General features: G+C 42.4%; 1 protein-coding gene across 3 annotated transcripts in view; it reads left to right on the top strand.

Annotated features, from left to right (window-relative positions):
- ARHGAP6 (Rho GTPase activating protein 6) overlaps window positions 1–24,560 on the top strand; it is a 183,361-nt gene that overhangs the window by 53,386 nt on the left and 105,415 nt on the right. The gene's annotated exons all lie outside the window — the stretch shown is intronic.

Here is a 24,560-nt window from a genome sequence, read left to right as displayed (position 1 = left end):
TGACCATGAAAATCCTGTTGCCTCTCAGTGGCTACCAGTTAGAAAGCATCACTTTTGCCGTTACCTTCAAAGCACATTATGAGAATTACAATGTCTTCTTGAATACTTGAGAGAGGAAAACCAGATTGGACAGGGTATGAGTTTCTTAAATCACCATAAATTTCCAGTGTTGTGTTTCTTTAAGTGAAATATTAAAGTTCAGGGTTTTGAGGGTGTACCTTTTTTGAGTCCAGAGAGCTCAGTGCTTTTTGTATACATCCTGGATTCTATTGTATGTAGGATTTTTTTTAAAAAAAGTTTCTCTTTGATGTCCTTCAGGAACCTCTCAAGTTACTTGTTTATTCCAAGTCTAAAAATCATGGTCATGTAGGATAAAAGGACTGCTCTAATTTTACTTGTCTAGGAATACTTTGCTCCTGTTCCTTTTTATTATATCTGTGCATAAAGTGCTACAACAGTGCAAGAAGAGGGACTGGTCCAACACCACAAAAACAGATCAATTCCAATCTGTTACCTCCGAGGATGTGGACAGGCTGCTTGGACGAGTGAAACCAACCACCTGTCTCCTGGATCCTTGCCCATCCTGGCTTATAAAAGCTAGCCGGGAAGGACTGGGCGATGGGCTTCGTGGGGTGGTGAATGCTTCCCTCCGTGAGGGAGCCTTCCCAGACCCGCTGAAAGAGGCGGTTATTAAACCGCTTCTTAAAAAACCATCTTTAGATGCGGTCACGATGGCCAATTATCACCCAGTCTCAAACCTTCCATTCTTGGACAAGGTGATTGAGCGAGTGGTTGCTGAACAACTCCAGGCACGCCTGGAAGAAGCGGACCATTTGGATCCCCTCCAGTCGGGATTCAGGCCTCATCATGGGACTGAAACTGCCTTGGTCACACTGGTTGATGATCTCCGGCGGGCTAGGGACAAAGGTGAGACCTGTTTCCTAGTTATGCTGGATCTCTCAGCGGCGTTTGATACCATCGACCATAACATCCTTCTGGACCGTCTTGAGGGGCTGGGAGCTGGGGGCACTGTCCTACAGTGGTTCCGCTCCTTCCTCCTGGGCCGTGTTCAGAAAGTGGTGGTGGGGGATGAGTGTTCAGACCCCTGGGCTCTCACTTGTGGGGTGCCTCAGGGTTCTGTCCTCTCCCCCATGCTTTTCAACATTTACATGCAGCCCCTGGGAGAGATCATCAGGAGGTTTGGGCTGTGTGTTCATCAGTATGCAGATGATACCCAGCTGTACCTCTCTTTTAAATCAGAACCAGTGAAGGCGGTGAAGGTCCTGTGTGAGTGTCTGGAAGCGGTTGGAGGATGGATGGCGGCTAACAGATTGAGGTTGAATCCTGACAAGACAGAAGTACTGTTTTTGGGGGACAGGAGGCGGACAGGTGTGGAGGATTCCCTGGTCCTTAATGGGGTAACTGTGCCCCTGAAGGACCAGGTGCGCAGCCTGGGAGTCATTTTGGACTCACAGCTGTCCATAGAGGCACAGGTCAAATCTGTATCCAGGGCAGCTGTTTACCAGCTCCATCTGGTACGTAGGCTGAGACCCTATCTGCCTGCAGACTGTCTCGCCAGAGTGGTACATGCTCTGGTTATCTCCCGCTTGGACTACTGCAATGCGCTCTACGTGGGGCTACCTTTGAAGGTGACCCGGAAACTACAACTAATCCAGAATGCGGCAGCTAGACTGGTGACTGGGAGCGGCCGCCGAGACCATATAGCACCAGTCTTGAAAGACCTACATTGGCTCCCAGTACGTTTCTGAGCACAATTCAAAGTGTTGGTGCTGACCTTTAAAGCCCTAAACGGCCTCGGTCCAGTATATCTGAAGGAGCGTCTCCTCCCCCATCGTTCTGCCCGGACACTGAGGTCCAGCTCCGAGGGCCTTCTGGCGGTTCCCTCACTGCGAGAGGCCAAGTTACAGGGAACCAGGCAGAGGGCCTTCTCGGTAGTGGCGCCAGCCCTGTGGAACGCCCTCCCATCAGATATCAAAGCGATAAACATCTACCTGACATTCAGAAGACATCTGAAGGCAGCCCTGTTCAGGGAAGTTTTTAATATGTGACATTTCAGTGTATCTTTCATCTTTGTTAGAAGCCGCCCAGAGTGGCTGGGGAAACCCAACCAGATGGGCGGGGTACAAATAATAAATTATTATTATTATTATTATTATTATTATTATTATTATTATTATTATTAACTGATGGAGCGTAAAAGATAGCAGGGTCTGTTCTGTGGTGACCCTCAGGGTACCAGAACACCTCAAATCAGTGCATAAGTGCAAATTTGGAGAATTTATCCAAGATCTGTGTGGCAAAACAGCAATAAGGTGACTGATTTCTTTTTGCGCTTGGGAACAGCTAGGAATTTTCCTGGTTATTGTCTGATGGATCTTATGGATCCTACAGACTTCACTTGGAAGATCAAAGTTGTTCATTTGCATTGGAAGCTGCTTGCTTAATGTAAATGTACAAAAAATGTTTACTTTCCCCTGTGATAAAAGTATAGTACTTCGCAAGCGTATATATCAATCAAAAGGTTTGCAATTCCAAAAGTCCTATGGTTTACTTTCTCAGTCTTTCTCTTCATTTTTGCCCCCAGGAATTTTGTGTTACTTTATGATACAGTACTTGGTTGGATAAACAAAATATGTTGCCAGATTTTCCCTCTTCCAGAGGCCCTATCTCCAGACGAAAGAAGTTGAAACTTTGAAGCTTTCTGGCTAGCAGGAAGATCTACCCTAAATGTCATCACTGACCTGTTTTTCACTGTACAAATGGCACAAAAAAACCCTTTCTTCTATCTTGTTACATATTGATCTGTGTGACAAATGTGAAGCTTGCAAATACATCAGTGTTGACAAAAGCCAAGCCAGATGTCTTCACTTAATGGGGGTTTATTGTATATTAGTCACCATACTTTCTTCCTGTTTCATAGTTCTTAAGGCGGCTGGCTTTCCTGGAATATGAGCTGCGTGAGGCTTTCAGAGTGGGTACAAAAGCCTATACAGAATGTTATGTAGCAGTATAGCTATTACTGAGGCAAGGAGATAAATAAACAATAAGTCGTTGTCCCCACCCGAGCAGAAGCTGAGCTCCACTTACCCATCTTGCCCACTTACCCTGAACATCAGCACTCTAGTGCTATGATGAAATTGCCCAATGGCACAGACTAGGTTAGGTGATTAGGAACCTGCTTATCTAACACAGAAATGCAGAGCAGGAAGGGCAGTGTGTTTATCTCTTTTCTCCCTATGGTGTGTGGGGAAGTCTGGGAAAGAGGGCAGGAATCAAAGTCAAGGAATGTGTGCTTCACCACATGCATTCCCAGAACACCCTTTTACTCCTCCTTCCAGAATACTTCTTTGCCCTCCATTATGTTTTCTTAAGCGTCAACATTTTTAACATATACAACCAAAATGCAATTTCATCTTTTGTCTCATTTTTATTGGCTTCCCATCCCATTTTCCATTGAGTTGTTGTTTCTCCCCTTCTGCTACACCCTATCTTCTATCTATTGCTTCCAAGATACTTCTAAGCTGTTTGAAGCCCTTTCATAATTTGGAGAGTACTTGGAGGGTGTGATTAGAAGTGACATCCTCCAATCTAAACTTCCCTCCATCCTCTAAACCACCAATCTCTTTTTAACTTCAAAGGGATCCCAGGCCTTAAAAGCTCCTACCAACAAACACTGAAGAGGGGGTGGGAATAGGATTAGATGTGTACAGTTTAAAGCTTGTGGGAAATTGGTAGGTGGGAGGAAACAATTACCTTTTCACTTTCCCACCCTCCTGCAGCCTTCCCCTTTTGCTAAAGGGTTCAAGACCGAGCCTCAGTGGTAGTCTGGTAGAGCATAGCCTCTGCATGGGAAAGGTCTCTGTTTTAATCCCTGTCAACTCAAAGTAGGTATAGGAAAGACCCTCCCTGGAATTCTGGAGAGCTGCTGCCGTTCAGACAATACTGGGCTAGACGGACAACTTACAAACTCATATGTTAAGGAAGCCCTCCAAATGTTAAAAAAAACAACCCACCTTGTCTGTGCCAAGCTGATAAGTACCACACCACCATGTTTGCAGGGGCAGGCTTTGGTAATCTTTTGTAATATGGCACCCCGTGCAAGACCGAAATTGGGCGTCTCCAAATGGTATCTTTTCAATTATGAATATTCTCAGTTTTGTACCCCTTCGGCTTGGTGCCTTATGCTCACACCACTTTTAATTTGGCTCTGAAGTCTGGTATGATGAGGGGCAAGTGCGGCCTCCAACAAAAGGTGGTGGTGTGTTCTTCCCCCTTAAAGTAGTGCTTTCATTCCCATTCCCTCGAAACAGAGTGTTCCTCATTCCTATTCCATACCATCCAACATTTCTCTGATGAAAATAGGGACGTCCTAAGGAAAAGTGGGACATTCTGGGATCAAATCGGAAACTGGGACAGCCTCTGTAAATCTGGGACTGTTCCTGGAAAATAGGCACACTTGGAGGGTCTGTAATATTTAGGGAAGGTGACCAGTGATGGAAGACAGTTTTGTAACTCAGTTAATCTTCAGACTATTGGTTGAGGCAGTTTGGAAAGGCATACGTGTGGTTTTGAATGTGTTCAGTGACTGTGTTGGGGAATTAGGTAGCAATTGTGTGGAATTATTATCTATTGACTGTTAGTGCAGGGAAAATAGAAATTTGCATTTTGAGTAGGAAAACATAGTGTGTGAAGCCCCCATTTAATGTATGACTATAACATCTCTTATGCAAACACACTTCTGCCTCATTGAACTAAAGCCATGTGTGGCAGGATTAGCAACAGGGCCATGGCATTTTTTTCTCTTAAGTAATGAGCAGTAGTCATCCGTTAGTATTCCTGGAAGCGAGAATGAAAACAAGATGTTAAAGTCAATAATGAATCCAGCTCTATATTTTTCACAATGGTGGTTTGAACAGCACGTCAACATTTGGGGAAAACCCTACTCTCCCTTGTGAGCCCAACTTGACATAAAATAAGAACTTCTGTACGCTAGAGAATAATCTCACATTAATAATTTTGCTTGAAAGTACAAGTTATAACAGTAAATTTCCTCAATGTTTTCTGAAATGTATTTTAAATATCACTAATTTCAGTATTCTTAGTACTGAGTGCAATGACATCTAGTAAGAAATAGTGTGGATATGAAAAGTTGTTTTCTTAAAAAAAGAAAAGCAAGGACAACCTACCGGTACTTATTTCTGTGTAGAGATGTGGTTTAGAGTAATTCTGGAAAATAACTGGCATAATTGGTAATGCAATTAAGCATCAAAAGTTCCTTGGAACAATGGAAATGAATGTTAAGTAATTAGTAATTCAGGCTGATGCTCCAGTGAAAATGGATATTTCAAGGCAATCTTGTGGCAAAATCTGGGAGCTCTGAAGGGTTTTTTTCCTTCAAAATATTGAACTACAGTGGCAGCATGGAAAGCTAATACAAAACACAGCATAAATAATGAGTTGAATTTTCCTGTTAATTCTAATACAACACACTAAATCACAGGATAATGGGGCAGCTTGTGGATTTGCCCTGTTGCAATGCTCAGCTTTTGGTGAATGCGGTATTGCCACAAACTGAATTGTGTTTCTGGTGGATGGGTGGGCGGGCAACATCTAAATTTATTCTTTCTGTGTTCTTCCACTGTAAGCTATGGGCAGGAATACAATTTACTTCCTGCACTTCAAGTGGAGTCTAGTGCTGTGTCCATCTCATTTTGTTAGAGTCACACAGTGAACGAGACATTGCTGTGTGGGTGGTCTTTGTCCTCTCCCCTTTCTCCACCGCTCACAATCACCTTACTCCTTTATCTTGCTATTGTAAAGTAGCTGATTTCAGTACTGTATTCTGTGTATGTTTTTGTTTTCAAACCAGTATAGATGCACATCTTTTTTGAAAATATAGATAGGTGTTGTCAACTGTTCTACTGTTAGTGTAATTACATTTTTTTAAAAAGTGCCTAAAATAGTAGTGATTAAAAATTGACTAATGCTACAGCTTCTAGGTGACATACAGTACAATGACTTGTTTGAACAACACAGAAGCCAAACTATGGTTTACTGAGACCACACAATGTGTGAGCACTCTGCCAGGAGTTCACAGTCACTTGGATCCTCCCTAATCCTATTTGCTTCTGCATCATGCTTAGCTAAACCAACAGCTTCACTATCACCCATGGTTGTATTTTCAGGCTGACAAGAGTTGTAGTTCAACAACCTGGGTCTTAGCTCAGTTGGTTAGAGCATGATGCTGATAATGCCAAGGTTGCAGGTTTGATACTCTTATGGGACAACTGCCTGCCTATTCCTGCATTGCAGGGGGCTGAACTCAGAGTCCCTTCCAACTATAATTCTATGATTCTAACCTCTGGAAAGCAGCACATTTGCCATCTCTAGTCTAAAACCAGGAGAAGTTCATATAAATTTAGGCCTTTTCAAGAAACAGAGAAAATGTGAGAGGGAGGTGGGGAAATATAGTTCAAACACAATGCTACTTTTTAAAATATGTAACTCCAACACTTCAAACTGCAGTATTGTATCACTGTATGAAACTTTATTTTGGTATGATAAATTTGCACCTGTCACCTGTCATTCTTTTCTTCCTGCTTGTGACAAAGAGGTTCATGATTACAGAGTACAAGTGTTATGTGTGTGTGACCATAGCCTTTATGTAGAGAAAGAGACGGCAGGGCTTCTGTGAAGTCTTTTAATTTCTGTATTCCCCCCAAAATGCACTTTTTAAATGAAGTATCTTTCTGGTGCCTTTAAAAGCAAACTAGTTTAGTGAAATCTGTAGGTGTAATTGCCAATACTAAATACCTTAAAATACTTTTTGGGTGGGCAGTATAGATTTCATTTCAGTTGCAACTTCAGCACCAAGTGCCAGTTTCTTATTTGTGTGTACAGTATGTGTGGTGGGGAAGTCTCGGTTCTGTTCACTATTTTTCTAGGGCTCAGAACCTTCAGAATTCAAATGGTTTGTTCTAGCCCTTGGTTGTGGTCAGTAAATGGTTGGCTTCCTATGTGCTCCACAGTACTGACACTAGCACATGCAGGATGCTATCTGGAAGGCTGAGACCAGGGCAGTCCCATCCATGAGACAAACCGAGGCAGCCACCTCGGGCAGCAGAATCCAAGGGGCACCTCTGTGGACCAGTGGCGTAGCGTGGGGGGTGCAGGGGGGGCCGGCCACACCGGGCGCAACATCTGGGGGTTAGGGTTAGGGAGCGCAAATCCACGGGTTAGGGGGCACAAATTACTTGCCTTGCCCCGGGTGCTGACAACCCACGCTACGTCACTGCTGTGGACACACCCTCTCACTGCCAGAGGAGCAGCTGTGGTAGCTTCCAGATTCTAGTGAGATCTCACGAGAGCCCCATGAGATCCTTCAAGGCCTCTGAAGGCCTCCACATGATTTCGCTAGAAGCCACAGGCCTGACCATGGTAAGCAAGGATTTGACCGGGGCAGCAAGGGGATGCGGGCGGCACAGGTTCAGAGCAGCCTGTTCCCATTTCAACTCAGGTTGCAAAATTGAATGGCTGAGGCAGACAGCAGCATTGACACCTACTCCTGAGAAGTCACTGCCACATAATTTGCCAGTGCTTTGCAACCACAGGAAAGACTCCTGGAGCCAGCAGCAAACACTGTCAAAGCCTAGGGGTGTCCTGATCTCTGGGAGTGTTGACAGCTTTGATAGCAGGCTCAGGGATTGGTGTGTTACTGGAAAGCCACCGCAGGTGGTGGGGCGACATCAAAGAGGTGTTGCCGCAAGGGCTGAGGTGATCAACAAGCCTGTTGGACCCCGATGAGAGACAGTGCCTAGGTGACACAGGATAGGGGTCCGCCTCCCCACCCTTTGCTAGCAGTTTTGGGAAGTTTTCTTGCATTGCTCAGCATGCTCTGAGATCAAAGATTTCTGTTCCGGGGGGGGGGGGGGATTTCTGTAGAGAGCAGTCTTTCTTCCTGGATTGGCATTTGATTTGCTTTGTTTGCTGGAATATAAATTACTGGCTTAATTTTGTTTGCTGTTTTGACATATTTCTGAACCCTCCCAGTTTTTCAGAAAGTAGGGGAGTGGCATATACTGTGGTACCTCGGGTTAAGTACTTAATTCATTCCGGAGTTCCGTTCTTAACCTGAAACTGTTCTTAACCTGAAGCACCACTTTAGCTAATGGGGCCTTCTGCTGCCGCTGTGCCGCCAGAGCACGATTTCTGTTCTCATCCTGAAGCAAAGTTCTTAACCCAAGGTACTATTTCTGGGTTAGCAGAGTCTGTAACCTGAAGCGTATGTAACCTGAAGCGTATGTAACCCGAGGTACCACTGTAAATGATTTTTGTATGTGTGTGAAATTGGTAACTACTATGGAGGTTTATAGGTTGGTCTGCTAGGTAGCCCCAATTTCACTACTAATAACATCACCTACTTCATAGGGCTGTTAATCTCCTTGGAGGAAAGGAGAGATATAAATGTAGTACAGTACTGTAAATCTATTGCTGTGCACATACTAGTGTCACTTATCTCAGATGTCTGCATGAGAACCGTGCCTCTGTAGACTGCCAGCCCCTTTGTCTTTGGGTCTAGTCCATGACTTACTGGATATGCCATGTAATATATTTAGCCCCATCTGGAGTTCCATCCAATTCTGATGATTAATTTGTAGGTACTGTGTCACCTTGAGTAGTTTTGGAATTGGCCCAGGAACTTAATGGTATGAGGAATTATAGCTACTGATGTCATTAAAGGTGAGTTTCTTTTAAAGCTGTCACCTCTTTTTTTACATTCCTAGTTAATATATATTGGAGGGGGGAAGTGCTATAATTTCCAGAATCTAAGATGGGCAAAAGAAAGACCATAATATAAAATTATAAAACCATAATATAATGTAAAACCATTCCTAGTAGTGACATTAGCCTGCATGCAGTGCTACATTACTCCATTCAGAAGTGAAATTTGGGGTTGCAGGAAGGACAGCTTATTTCATTTAGAGAGTAGGTCTGGCTGTCATCTTGGTGTCTCAGTATGTAAAGTTTTGCTTGTGTTAGGTTAACAGAAAATGATAGACACATTTAGAAAATGTCCCGTTCTCCCCCCCCCCCATTTACTTTATTTTGATCATAAGGCACACCAACCGATTATTAGATTGAGACCTTCTCCCAGCTCTCTTCCAGCTGGGAGAAGACTGCTAAGGAACAGAGCATGTTAAATATTCAAAGGTCTGACCCTGTGGGCTAGTCTGTTCCGTCCCCTTCCTGTGGATTTTCTCTTCCCTGAGATAAATTCTTTTTAAATACATACATTCTGTTTTGCGGGGAGAAAGCATAATTTCAGGGGGAATGACAGGTCAACTTTAAAGAAGCTGGAAGGGGAGCATAATAGAACCTATGAGTCAGGAACTTCATTTCCCATTAGCACCCCTGCTGACAGAATTCCACTTTCCTAGCAGTTCTGCTTTGAGGGTATGTAGGTTATTTGTAGAAGCAAATATGCGTTCAAGTCCTTGAGATAAGAATGCTTTTGCACAGGGAAGGCTATAGGTCTTTTGGACTCTCTAGTTAGAGCTCTAAAAGTCTGGATTAAGAAATTTTGATTCAAGGTTAGATTGGTACTTTTTTGTGAAATCACCCAAGGCTTAGAGGACCAACTTGAGTGCAGGAGAGGCAAGCAATTTTACAATTATGACAATATCAGGACAGATAAAGGATTCTGTCAGACAGTCTTAAAACCATCCCTTTTTGAGTCCATGATTTGTACAGATTTTCCCCATTGTTCGCCTAACAAATCACTTGTTTGTATTTTAAAGTACTCACAGTTGCATTAATGTTACAGAAATGTTGCACTTTAGTGCTGGTTTTTCTGCAAGGAAAAGGCAACAGTAGGAGACACGGCCTCAGTTTACATGTTCAGGTAATGAAACGAAAGTTTGTGATAGAACACAGGCCCTCAAAAATCTGCCTCTGGATTTAGAGGCTACCCCAAAGTTGATGGGCATTGCCATTCAAATGGTGTCCATGTGATCTTGTGATCAATTATGTGGGGTAGGGGTTACTTGGGCCCCCCCAATATTGTGCAGTGGTACCTCAGGTTGAATACTTAATTCGTTCCAGAGATCCGTACTTAACCTGAAACTGTTCTTAACCTGAAGCACCACTTTAGCTAATGGGGCCTCCTGCTGCCGCCGAGCTGCCAGAGCACAATTTCTGTTCTCATCCTGAAGCAAAGTTCTTAACCCGAGGTAATATATCTGGGTTAGAGGAGTCTGTAACCTGAAGCGTATGTAACCTGAGGTACCACTGTATTCAAGTTGGCACCCCGGTGGGAGTATTGGATTAGATACTGCATTGGCTGTGCCAAGGCAGCAGAATCCCATGCAAAACCCATTAAAACAATACCAATTTATAATACAATTATTAATACCAGTCTTTCAAATACCAAATTACAGAGGCACCTCGAGTTACAAATGCCTCAGGTTACAAATGCTTCAGGTTACAAACTCCGTTAACCTGGAAGAATTAAGGCAGAGCGGAACTAGAAGCCCTGATTCAGGAAGAGGTTTGTATGGGAATCTTGCAAAAACAAAAGGTTTTCAGACAGTCCTGTGTTTTGAAGTTCTGACAATCATGGCTTCAGAGCACGGTATCACCTGATGTCATAGTGATGTCAGGTGAGCGACAGGTGAGCAGCCACTTTATGTTTTCTATTGATAGTATTTGGGAGGAGGTGTAGTAAGAGGGCCACAAGACTATGTTTTGCCCTGGATCCCAGGTTAGCACTGGGGAGCCCTGGGCAGTTCTCTCATTAGTTATTGATAAAATACTGGGAACATTTTGGCTGACTTTCCACAGCTAAGCATAGATGCACCAGGGAATATGTGAATGACCTGTGGTATCTGAGCCATTTTGAAGAAAACAGAGCCACTAAAAAGAAAATGGAATGATTCCTAATACAAACTCTGCTTTCCAGTTTCTTAATTCAATATTTCTTGTTTGTAAGTTTTCCTCCCCTACCCTGCTTAAAGAACCTTTTGGTCTCTCACCTTCCGTTTACCTTTTGTCTGCTTTCTGGCAGCCACAGTAGTATCTTCTTGCCAGTAGGGTGTGTGAGTATGTCTGTTTGAAGCCAACAGCAATATTGGTCTTAGGAGTCTGTTTTCAGGGCCTCTCCCGAAGACTGGACACTTTCCTTTATGCACTGTGGCATTCCTCACACAGTCTTAGTGCCTGGGAACCCCATACTATTCATTTCTGAGAGAGGCTATAAAAACAAAATTTGTGCCTGGATTTGTATTGGCTTGTTTTTTTGCATGAGGGGGTTAAATTCCAGTTTTGCACGCCAAGCTTTTCCATGCTGCTGTTCATCTGAGACACAAAGAGAATACCAAGAGACAAAACAGGATGGAACTCGAGTAAACAACATAAATGTCAATAAAGGTTTGGAATGCTGAAAGTGAATTGCTAGTTGTTCTTGACATAGCTAAAACATATAAAAGAACCTGAAAATGTGAGGTCTTGGTGTGTCATATGGAAAACTACAGCAGTCAATTGCTTTTACACTGTTTCTCAAGCAAACGTGAGGATCTGAGACTCAGCTTGGATGGGAGAAAGACACGTGGTAATATATTCAAGGTCTGGCACCATCACATCAGGCGCACACAATTGAATTCAATTGGCCTTTATTTCTCCTTGATGTATCGGGTTTGTATATGTAGGGGGTACTTTGGCTGTGTCTCATACACTTAGTAAGGCAGAATATGTATGTGATGCACACCTGTTTTGCTTCTCCCTTTGGACCAGTGGTCAATAACTTCCAGATAATATAACCATTTAAACATGAGTAAAACTATGTTACTTTTGAGCATAGTTTAATTCAGGGGTTGGCAAGGTTTACCTCGTCTGGGCCGGTTCACTCCAGCGGAGATCCCTCTGTGGGCCAGATTGCGTACGTGCCCATGATTTCTGGCATCTGCGTCTGCGCAGACGCGATTTCTAGTGTCAGTGTAGAACACGATTTTTGGCACCATGGAAGCAAGTCCCCGCGCCACACTGTGCTGGTTTAGCGCAGTGCACGGGGACAAGCCGAGCAGGCGACTCAGTTCTGGGGCAGCTTGTGGGCTGGTTAAATGACCCCCATGAGCCACTTGTGGCCCATGGGCCTTAGGTTGCCTACCCCTGGTTTAATTCATAAATGTGATGTCTTATGGGCCCATAACATTCTCAACCTCAAGATTAAAAGGCATTGAACAATCTTTCTAAATATCTTTATAAAGGTTAGACAGTGCTATGTGCAAGACTAAATTGCAGCTCTGCACTGAATTGGCACATTGCATCAGATTGTTTCTATACCTCTGCTTATAATAATTAGAGTCATAGGCACCCCTTAACGAATAATCAAGCATAGTCTGAAATGTGGGGGGGGGGGAGCTAATCCCACCCTCCCTTAATAGCCCCTTTAATGTTTCACAAGAATGCCAGAATTCTTGTTTCACAAGAATGAGCACAATGTGATAAATTAGCAATAATCTAGAATTTTCTGCTTAGGAGTATTGATATAAGCGAACATCTTTTCCCAGCCAATTACACAATACATTAGAGGTAACGCTACAAAAACATAATTTTGTCACAAAATCAATAAGTCAGTATGGTACATTGTTGGATTTGGGATTAAATATCCTAATTACACTGAAGTAATGAATTCACTCAGTGTCCTTATCCTTCCTGGATGTGTTTATCTCCCAGCTTGCTTTCTTGACATCAGTAGAATTTGGAAGTACCATGGGAATCAAAGTGTTACCTATATGTGGCAATAACACTGTGATTGGCAACTGTGCTGTGTGTGTTTTTTTAAAAATCAAATACAAGGTGCATGGCTTATGAGAATTCCAGTTTGCAGGAAGGGAATGGTTTAAGCCTTCATTGCCCACCTGCATTCTCTGTGTAATACACACAGAGAGAGCTATCAAGACTGCACAGTACTGACATTGCCTGCTGACATTAACAATAAGAATATGCCATAAAGCCTAATCTAAACATATAGATCAATATAAGCTGTCCATATGCCCAAATAGGTATCTAAACAGGACAGTTTTAAGTCATGCAGTCAGATATAGAAAGGGCATTGAGATCTTCAGACCATTGAGCAGTGAATGGTGGATTCCACCCCCCCCCCTTCCGTGCTGGCTGGGGATGATGTGGGAATTGCAATCCAAAACAACTGTGTGGCACTAGGTTGGTGAAGGTTGATGTCCTTCGGCCACGCTAGCTGATGTGCTAAATTAAATGTGGCCAAGATGACTGGAAGATTACAACATCTTTTTGTAATCACACTGTTCTTTTTCAGCAGATAGCCAAGCATGGCTTGATTTGTTTTTATCTTTGCTGTCAGCTTATTTACCCAATTTGGTTGTAAATTTGCAGAAAGATTATTCTGTGAGTAAAGGCATATAGGTGTCATTCCTCGTCCCTCTATATCCTAAGGTCTGTCTTAAGCAATCAAAGGCTCTGAAGCGTGTGGTGGTTTCTTGAAAAGAGGAGCACACCATGTAGGAGCTGAGTCTCTTTGGTCAGTCCTACTACTTAAGTGGCGGTAGCTCTGCAATACTGTATAACAAGTGCCTTGCATATAGTTTCAAATGGGTAAGTCATAACTTCCCCTCAACAATCCTTTGTTGTGGAGATAAATTATGAGACTTGGATTCAAAGTCTTGACCCGGCTGGTGCTCCCCAGGTGTTTTTGATGACAACTCCCATCTGATGGGAATTGTATTCCAAAACCACTGGAGGGCACCACATTAACAAAGGCTGCTTCAAACGGTGTTGGGATAAGGGAAGGGAAAGAATGTTACAGGCCCCATGTTTCCTGTAATGGGTAGAAAAAACAGTGGGCAACATAACTGGGGAAATGACACTTGGAGTTTACTTATAGAAGGATGGGGGGGGCGAGTAACTCATGCACTTTGGCAAGGCTTTAAACAGGAACAGAAGGGGGCAGATGGAGTGCAATAAATGACTTATTCACAGGTGAGCTCATAGGCTCATAGTTGGAAGGGACCACGGGGGGTCATCTAGTCCAACCCCCTGCAATGGAGAGTTGTCTCTTACTGCACAGTCCTGGGCGCACATGCTGCTGTAGACTCCCGTCTCCATCACACCTTTGCCTGTGGAGTTGCAGCTGGATGACTTCTACATGGCGACAGAAAGCTGCTGTTCTCCTTATGCTCTTCTGGGCAGGTGTGTATGTGTCTGGTTGTTTTTATTCACAACCTCTCTTCTCCCAAGTTCCTTTTCTGCTCTCAAATCTTCAGTTTGTAATCTCTCTGGTGGATTCTCCTCTGAAAAGCTCTAATGCAATCTCTTTGGAGAAATCCTTTGTTGCCTATAGCAGTGGTTAAGATCTCCACCCCCTAAAAACGATTGTGCTCCAGGCATCCCACAGAGAGCTCCACTGCACAGAATTACACCAGTATTTCTGAATTTACAGCCTCTGCTGTAAAACATTTTCAGCAGGAGAGTGTGAAAGTCCTCTTAGACCTCTTAGAGCCAGTGTGGTGTAGTGGTTAAGAGCGGCAGTCACATAATCTGGGGAACCGGGTTCCTGTCTCCGCTCCTCCACATGCAGCTGCTGGGTGACCTTGGGCCAGTCACACTTCTGTGAAGTCTCTCAGCCCCACTCACCTCACAGAGTGTTTGTTGTGGGGGAGGAAGGGAAAGGAGGTTGTTAGCCGCTTTGAGACTCCTGAAGGGGAGTGAAAGGCGGGATATCAAATCCAAACTCTTCTTCTTCTTCTTCTTCTTTATTTGACTATGCAGTCTGATTCTATATAAGGCCTTTCCTGTTATACCTTCCTATAGAACTTGTTTATGCAGGTATTCTATACATAAATACAGCTTAAATAACCTACAAAGTGGTCCACCTAAACCTGGAATTCTCACTTGCAGACATCTTCCAACAGATGCCTTTTCTGGTGGGAAGATACAAAACTTTATAATGAGGAAACCAGCTCATTTCATAGGGTTATCCATGAAAGAAATCTCTCCCATTTTTGTGTCCAAAAAACTGTCACACCAACCATGGTAATGTTAAGAACAGTATTTCTTATTCCTACAGAAATGTTAACTTGGTACATACTTTGCTATCACTGTCTTTTAGACTGTAATCCTGTATCGTCTTACCTAAGAATAAGCACTGTTGAGTTCATTGGTACTTACTTTGAACAGACAATGATATGACTCTCTTAAAGGTTTTGAGGAATTAAGTTAAAACAATAACACTTGAACTGGTGTGACTTTCTGGCACACAACTTCCACCCCGTCACACCAGCTGCCTCTATTGCAGTAGCAACAGCTTCTGTCTTCCACCGTGATGCAAACTGCTCCCTAATGCTGACTTTACAAACATACAATTGAGTTAGGTTACAAAAAAATCAACTTTGTAATTTTAAACCTGAAAATTCCAGTAACTCCTTCAACTCTCAAGCAAGTTCCTTTTAAGTCTGTTTAATAGGAGAATGCACAGAAAATTATTTGTGCATATATTTCAATAGAGGGTTGTGCCCCTCTGTAGGGAAGAAGTTATATTTCTTGTTTTTTCCATTATCATATGAAATATACCCTAGAGTCTGTCCTGCAGTGATTTCATGCTCTTTATTGCAGCTTGTAAAACAGTGACTGAATCCCCCCCCCCAAACCTCAGGCTTTTATAGACATTATTTACACAATGAGTCCCGTCTGACTGGCTGATTCTGCTTCCCTCCTGGAGCCTGATTGGGCTGCTACTTCAATTGTTGCATTCTACGATCCTACCAGCCTGATAGGCTGATTAACTTCCTCCTGGGGTCTGATTGGGTTGCTGCTGCAAGCCAATCAGCTGTTTCATTCTAGGACCCTACTTACCTATTGTTCTAGGATCCAAGCTTAGTACATAACATCATACATTGGGTTCTTTTTGTGTACTGGATTCCAAAACTGCCTTCTGATTTAACATGGGGAGTGTCTAAGATGAATTCTGGAGCTGACACATTAAGATTTTACAGCTTTTTTTCATCCATTCAATCTTTTTGTAACCAAGGGGACGAAACTGCACACGCACCAGGGACCTGTCCAAAGTTGATAACAAGCTCATCAAGTTATTGACTTATGTTCTGAAAATACAGAGTCATTTTGAATTCCCAAATCTGGGAAGCATAGGAATAATGTAATAAACATAGGGATAATGTAATAAGCATTCCAATCTGGCTTGAGTTTTAAGATGTGAGTGAATAACCAGTGTTTTAGCCATGTGCACAGTGAGCTCTGTTCTGTCGCTGATTTCCTCCCTAATTTGCCATTTAGTTTAAGTCTGTCTCACTATGCAATTGTCATGCTGAAGTTTAGACTGCATTAAGTGTTGTCACATGTTTTACTGCTGGGGCACTTGCACAACTGCATTGCCATTACAAATGCAGGAAGAGGATTAGCAAAAAAATCTACCTGTGGCTTGCATTGTGCTTCTGAAATGTTAAGTGCTGGTTGTAGTGTGCTGCCAGGAGCTTCTAGATGAAGATCAGTTGCTGAAAAATAAGAAAAGCCCACATTTGTTGACTTCTAACACTTCACTTTCATTTATAGGGCCATTTGAGTTTTCCATCTTCAGGGAGGGGCATTTTACACACATAGATACCCACAGTGAATGTTATGTGGAAGAAACCATCACGTCTGCACACTGGTGGTCTGTTAATTTTTAGCCATGCCTCCACAAACTTCTAAGGGAAGAGTACTGGTGAGTTTGATGAAATCATTTCCCCAAATGGAGGAAAAACAAACAAACAGAAATGTACTGAATGTGTTTAGATTTCAGTTTAAGGCTGACTTAATTTTCTTTTGACAAAGAAAAGCACTTTCTTGAATGAAATAGATACTGTGTGTATTTACCTGAGGCTTGTAGAAATAGCTTATATGACTGGGCTGGCTCCGTAAACCCCAAGATGTCTGGCTCAGCAAACTTTAAATATGAAGAGGTCTGCAAATGTGGGACAGCAGCTTAGGCTAGGCCATCCAGCTATCTTGGCCTGCAAAAACAGAAAGAGAGAAGCATTTTTTCCCCCTGGGATGGAAAGAAGTGCCATAGAAAGTGATTTACTTTCTTTAGGATTTAGAGAAAGCTCGTCCCTTTGAAACTCATCGATATTTAAATCCTAGTCCAAAAGAGATTGTGTAAACAAGAAGCAATATAAAAAGTGTTCAGCTAAAATGTAGCTTCAGGATGTCTGTTGTCCATCCACTTCTGAAGCATCTGGGACATTAGAACTTGTCTTTAAAATATCTTTCACGTAATGATGGTACCTATTCTGCACTATTCGCTATGATTGTTTAAGTAGTTTCTTTTTAAACACTTTTTCTAATTGCATGGATAAGTGACCTTGCTTGTGGAGCATGCTATATGTTGACAGAGTGCATTACTTCATTTTGCCTCGTTGGCAACTTGAGATCTTAAGAAAACAATACTGAGGTTACTCTCATTCTGCTATCCTTGGAATGTAGCTTGGATTTTAATTTAACTCTGTCGCTGCATGATACCCACACGCAGAGTTGCTTTTTCAAAGGCAGTAGAAATGAAACGCCTGAAATCAGGAAAGCAAAGCTACCGCCACTTTCTACTTTCCCCCACCAATAAGAGGTCTTGTAGCACTTATGTTTTTGCATTACCAATTACATATTTTAGGACCACTAGAAGAATAAATGAGAAAGTAAATGGCTTCCCTTCCTTGCGACATCTTGCAGCTGTTCTGCAGAGCAGCTTCAGTGACTGAATGTAAGCTTCATCTAATTTTTCTTTTAAAGGCACAGCTCTCAGGATTCAGTCTGGCAATCTATCTGTGTTCTGGCTTTGCTTGAGTACTCAAATTATTATTCCCAAAACTTTCCCTTGAGACTATTATTCAGAGGAAGAGGGCAGGGGAAGCGAAGGAATCAAAGCCAGTGGGAGCTAGATTCCTGCTCATGCTTATCTGTGGCCAGTGTGCCAAGATTTTTAACTCTTCGCAGTTTATATTTAGTTCTATAAGCTCATTTGCCAACAGTGATGACTGTAGTCAAAAAGTCATGTTTTCCCATTGTATGCAGTAAAATAGTTTCTTTGAACATTAGCTCATTGAAGTAACTTTGACACAATTCAGTTTAACTACTTTTCATTGCAATCCCTATGCATGTATGTCTACTGAAAAGCAAGTCCCATTCAATTCAACTGGACTTTCTCCCAGGGAAGTAGGTATAGGTTTACAATTATTCTAACTTTGACTTGTACAAAGGATGTTCCTGGTAGATTATGCAAGCTTTGAATAATTAAGATAATGTGAAGGCCACTGCACAGAGTTTGGAGTTCCGTTGACAATGAGATCATGTTTAAGGACTGGGACAAGAAATGCCACTTAACTTGGTCCTTACTTCATTATTCTTAAGTATGGAAGAATGAAAGGTGAGGTTCACACGGTTAACTTCTAATAAAGTCGTCATGATGTTACCATTGATCTTGCTGCTTTGTGATGTATTTGATGCTGGCTGATGTAGTTTTCTATAAGGCAGAAGATTGCCTTAATTTAAAGCCTCATGTCATTGCAGAAGTTCAGTCACTAGTCCAGACATCAGGGCTGGCCTATTTGGGCACCTGGGGTGAACCACAAAACGTAAAGATCTACATTGGGAACAAGGGGAGAATACAGATCTACATTGGGAACAAGGGTGGGAGGAGACCAGCAGCGCCTCCTATTCACCAAGAGGCTGCTGTGGAGGTGGCTGGGGGGAAGCTGCTGAGGTTACGGCAGATCCAGCAGCCTTCAAGGAGCATGTTGCAGGTATTGCTGCCACTGCAGCAGCAGCACCATCATTGGGCAATGCATTCCTTGGAGGCCAGAACTGCTGCCCTTTGGATTCCTGTTGCCTGAGGTGATCTCCTCACCTTGACTCATGGGTGGGCCAGCCCTGCTAAACACCAGACCATAGATGCTCTAGCGATTTGACATCTCTGCTCTCAGGATATGTTTATTTAATGTAACCTTGCATAAGCCTTCCATGACCAGTGTGTCAGCCATCACTTTATTTTACTTGTTTATTTTCATAACATTTTAAATTCGCCCTTTTATCACATCAGATTTCAGGATGGTACACAACAAATATAAACTACGAAACAATAGAACGCCATCATCATAAATGCCTGAGAAAATAAAAATATTTCAACACCTGGCATAGAAGGACTAGTGAAATAAATGCCAGCCATGCTTCCTTAGGGAGGGCATTCTAAAGCTGGGCTGCCATGACTGAAAAGGTCATCTCCTTCGTTATTATGTAACACACTTCTGATAAGGAAGACACGTGGAACCAGGGCCTTGGCAAAGAGGCTAGCATGGACTGAGGAATTTCTTCAACAGTTTGGGTCCAAATCTGTTTAATTAGGGTTCTAAAGTTAAGTATCACCAGCATCTTGAGTCGGACCAAAAGCAAATGTGTAACCAATGCAGTTTTCTTAAAATGGCAGTTATACGAATGAATCTGACAATACCAGTTAAAAATTAAATTCTGGGAGCTGTATTCCGCATGATTTGGCTCTTGCGTGTTCTCCTCAAGAGCAGCCTCACACAAAAAGCATTACAGTAATCCAGCTAGGAAGATACCAGAAAATGAATGGCTGTGGCTAGACTACCCTTGTCCAGGAGGAGATGCTTCTGGTAAAACAGCCAAAATGCCCATTTGCATTCCTTCTTCAATATTGACACATCTGCCTCTCTTCTTACTCCTTTCAACCAAAATTCATGGGTTACTTGCAACCGTTAGGAACTGTTCTGGATGTCTTCTACGTGCGGCCTGCAGCTCAGAAGGATTAGCATGTTATTCTCCATTCAGAGTGTAGCTGCAAGCTATATTTGTACAATACTTTTCTTCTTGGGAAATTGGTTTTGTTTATACATTCCTTTAGTGGAAGCAGCTTTTGTTATTTTACAAATGGAAGGATCATGGCTGAGTGGGAAAATAGCCGAACTGATTTTTATATATTTCAAAATGGTTACTATTCGTTACTTACATTAGAAAATTAAGTTTTCAAAGGGCGCAACAACATTTTTGTGTATTTGTCATCCAAATAATGTGAAGGGACTCACCGTTATTTCCATTTAGCAGGTGGAGAACTGAGGCCGATGTTAGACATCAACTTGCTTAGGACAACACTGTGTGCCCTGCATCCTCGGTAGAAATTTATCACCTATCTGAAATTACCTCAGCGTCTCATGCAAATAAGGCCATTTGACCCTCTCAAAAGCTGAACAATTTAAAAGTTAAGTTTGGAATGCCTAGATTCTGTTGCATCATGCCCCACCTTGCATTACATTTCATTTCTTGACTGTGACAATGTGTTCATGTCTTTCTGTTTATTTATATTAAAGGCAGTGTCCAATGTTAGTCACATTCAGAGGTGATCATATGCCACTGATAAATACCAAAACAACAAAAGCTAATGTAAATGGTATGTTAGGAGTCTTCTTCCTTCTTCTTTGGAGATCACTCGTAGCCGAGTAAGATTGTCTTCCATAAGCATGGTCTTAACAATGAGTCCATAAGTGACTGTGGAGGCCAGTTCTGGATCTGCATATCCTTCCACAGTGGGGACATAGGTTTCTGGGTGGGAGTTGATCATGGTGAGGGTTTGCCAAGCATGCCTTCCTCTTAGTACGTTTCTCCCTTTCTTCCTGAGTTTGAGCGTCTTCAGAGCCCATGACACCTTTGGTAAAGGCTGTTCTCCAATTGGAGTGCTTGCAGGCCAGTGTTTCCCAGTTGTTGGTGTTTATACTACATTTTTTTAGTTTTGCCTTGAGAAAGACTTTAAATCTCTTTTGTTGACATCCAGCATTACGTTTTTCATTTTTAAGATCAGAATAGAGTAGTTGCTTTGGAAGATGATAATCCGGCACAACATGACAAGTCCAATGAATATAAATGGTATATTAGAAGTGGTACTCTATTCCCCATGCGTAGGGCAGGTACTACCTGGTTTTTCCACAGTTCTGTAGTAGCTGAATTCATATTGTCATCTTAAGTTAGCAGGGCTTAAAAAGGTAAAGGTAAAGGGACCCCTGACCATTAGGTCCAGTCGTGACTGACTCTGGGGTTACAGCGCTCATCTCGCTTTATTGGCCAAGGGAGCTGGCGTACAGCTTCTGGCAAACCAGAGCAGCGCACGGAAACACTGTTTACCTTCCCGCCGGAGCGATACCTATTTATCTACGGTACTTGCACTTTGATGTGCTTTCGAACTGCTAGGTTGGCAGGAGCAGGGACCAAGCAATGGGAGCTCACCCCGTCTCAGGGATTTGAACCGCCAACCTTCTGATTGGCAAGTCCTAGGCTCTGTGGTTTAATCCACAGCGCCACCTGCATCCCATTACAGTGGGGCTTACTTCTAAGTAAATATTAATAGAATTGTGGAATGAATCACATTTAAAGGTATTTATGTACAGTAGACATGTTCTTGTATCAGTTTCTCTCTTTTTTTAAAAAAAAAAGGTTGTTTGATTCTTACTTCTTTTTAGTGAAGAAGCATGTTTTTTAAGATAGTTTGCAAGTTTGGCCTCTTTGGGGTAGTCTATATATATTGTATAGTGCTTAATAGGATTGTAAAACACTATGATAGTGCAGTACAATACAATACCATACAATACAATCTAATTTAGCATGATATTGTAATTGCATAAGTTAGAGAAAAACTGAAAAGAAGATGTAATTCGTTCTTTCATACTTGAAGGTGGTTTTAAAGTTAATGCTATTTTTAAAAAATAGTACAGTAACATCTTATAGCATTGTCCAGGCTTAGAAACATCTAGCTGCTTTGATAATTAGTCATATTACCACTCAGAACAGAAACCAGTAGGTGGGTTTTACAATGGTCCTCTGCCAGAATTATTGTCTTAAGACAGCATGAATATAGTCAGATCTGAGGCAGAAGAATTCATTATGCTGGCAACTGCAGTTTTCTTCTTTTTAGAAGCTGTAGTTTCTAATACTTAAGTATCATTTTCTAATGATTTCATCTCACAAACCAGTGTATTAGAATCATACAGAGCACAGTTTAATAAGCCCGGCTCGGTTGTTAACTAACTGCAGAACGATGGGTGGGAAAGGTGAAACATTATTCATTTGCTGATATATTTCAAATTCTATTTGGGGACTAGTTTTGTTAGTTAAAGCCCAGGATGTCTAAGAATAAATCAGAAGCAGGAAATTGTCATTATTGAATATAAACACTAAATCCAGTAGGTCAGAAAATGTTCCAGATGAAAGCATCATTTTCCAATAAAAGCGAACGTTTGTTCCAAACAGATTTTGAAAACCTTCCACAGAAAAATATAAGCGCAAACCTTAGTTCTGATGCTTCAAAAATTCGCAGGACTGGATTTTAGAAGGAACGATTGTGCATGATGGGAGGTTTTTCTACATCTCTTAAGACTAGAACTCAGGGAGCAGGGCATTCAGTGAAGCTGAATGTTGCAAAATTCCAGACAAAGAAAAACTTATTTGCACAGCACATAGTTGCACTATGCAATTTGTTCCCATACAATAAAGTGATGACCATCAATTTGGATGGCTTTAAAAGGAGACTAGACAACTTATTGTAGGAGACTAGCACTGTGTTCCACCTCCACTTTTAGAGGCAATTGAATACCAGTTGTTTGGTGTATCACAAATGGTCAGAATGGTAGTGCATTGATGTACTGTTCCTATGTGATGACTTTTCTTCTTCTATACCGACTTTTTTCTATATAGCTGTGGTGCTTTCTCTTTATGAGAGTTATAGTTAAATGGAGCTTCCATAAGCAGGAGCAGTGTACACCTAAATACTAAGCACTGGGGAAGAGGTGCTAGATTGGAGAAACTGTTTGCTTGTTTGTCTGTTTCATAAAATTTATATGCCACTTGATTGTTGTTGCTGTGTTTAAAAAAACAACAACTTGTAAAAGCACTTTACAAAAGACAAAACGGCAAAATAAGGGGGGGGGGGGCAATACGACCATACTGTCACATTCATTGCCTGCTTGGCAACAGCAGGCTAGCCACAGTTGGGAATAAGATGCTGCGCTTCATGGGCCTCCTGCCCAGATTCTGTGCTGGTCTTGATTTTGGAACTTCATACCAAGCTATTTTATTGATTCCATTTGCCGACTGCATGTCAGTTCATAGCACATCACGAAAACAATAAAATACTCATCAATCGTTACTTGACCAGTTTCACAAATTAAAAGCCGAAGGTTTAAAATTCACAGCAATGGAACTGCAGCAGATGTACAAACAATGGATCCAGCCCAAAACAGGAGCATGTCCCAACAGCCTGGGTGCATACGTGTGTTCTATCTAAGTTTAGACAAAAACTCCACACAGTTGGCGATCATTGTACCTCTAGGGTAGTAGTCTCCAGCCTTTACAGACCAGGCCCCTACCTTTAACCCAAACATGTATTTTGGGACCCGTTTCTTATTCATTTTTGCCTTCTATTTGTCTGGCAGTAGTGCTGCTGCTTTTGTGACCTACCTTAAACCAGACTGTGGCCCAGTAGCAGCTCCTGACCCACCAGTTGAAGACCAACAATCTAGGGCAGGGCTTCCCAAACTTGTGTGTGTAGCTGTTTTTGGACTACAACCCCTATCATCCCTAGCTAAACCTCAAGGTTTGGCACTGGAGATAGCAGGAGACTATCATGCTAGCCGTGCCCTCAAGTACTTGGGCCGTAAGCTGCTGCTCTATATCTGGAAATACACGTTGGATTAAGGTCTGCTCTGCCTGCCCATTCATAATAGTTGGCTTGCCATTCATGTTAGTTGGCTTGCCTTCTCCCGATAATTTCTGACACCTTTGTATGTCTGTTTTGTATGTTCAGTTCACTAGTGATGGCAAGACAAAGAAAATGGGCAGCTCTTAGCTTAGTAGACAGAGCTGGTGTGTAGACTGCCCCTTCATAGGCTTCCATTTTGAATGGAACCCAGGGCCTAAGCTTTTGTCTCCTTTTCTAGCCTGGGCCCTTCTCCAAGGCTCTGGTGCTTTACCCAGGCACAAAGGGCTTTCTTGACCACCTCTCTCTTCTGGGGCAAAGCTATAGTTAGAATACTAGAATTGTGGAGTTGGGAGGGACCATGAGGGTCATCTTGTTCAACCCCCTGCAATGCAGGAAACTTTTTGACCCTTGTGGGGCTCAAACTCACAGCCCTGAGATTAAGTTGTTGGAAAGTTTCAGCTGTCAAAGGCACAAAGTTGTATCCAGCCACAGCACCTTTGCATAGCTGTCAACCTTTCCCTTTTTAAAAGGGAAATTCCCTTATTCCGAATAGGATTCCTCGCAAGAAAAGGGAAAAGTTGACAGCTATGCACCCTTGGAGACATTGAGTTTGTCTGTGTTAACTATGGTCAAGTGTGGAAAGGACTCGTAGGCCTCAGTGGTAGCATCTGAAGAAAAAACAAAATTCTGGAGAGGCAAAGTATATTGCTAGGTGGCAGGGGTGCCAACCTGAATCAAACATTTTTTTTGGGTGGGGGAAGGT

Source organism: Podarcis gaigeae, assembly GCF_964106915.1.
Source record: "Podarcis gaigeae genome assembly, chromosome: 4".
NCBI classification, from domain to species: Eukaryota; Metazoa; Chordata; class Lepidosauria; order Squamata; family Lacertidae; genus Podarcis; species Podarcis gaigeae.
The sequence above is the reverse complement of the archived record's forward strand: the minus strand, read 5'-3'. Positions and strand labels throughout refer to the sequence as shown.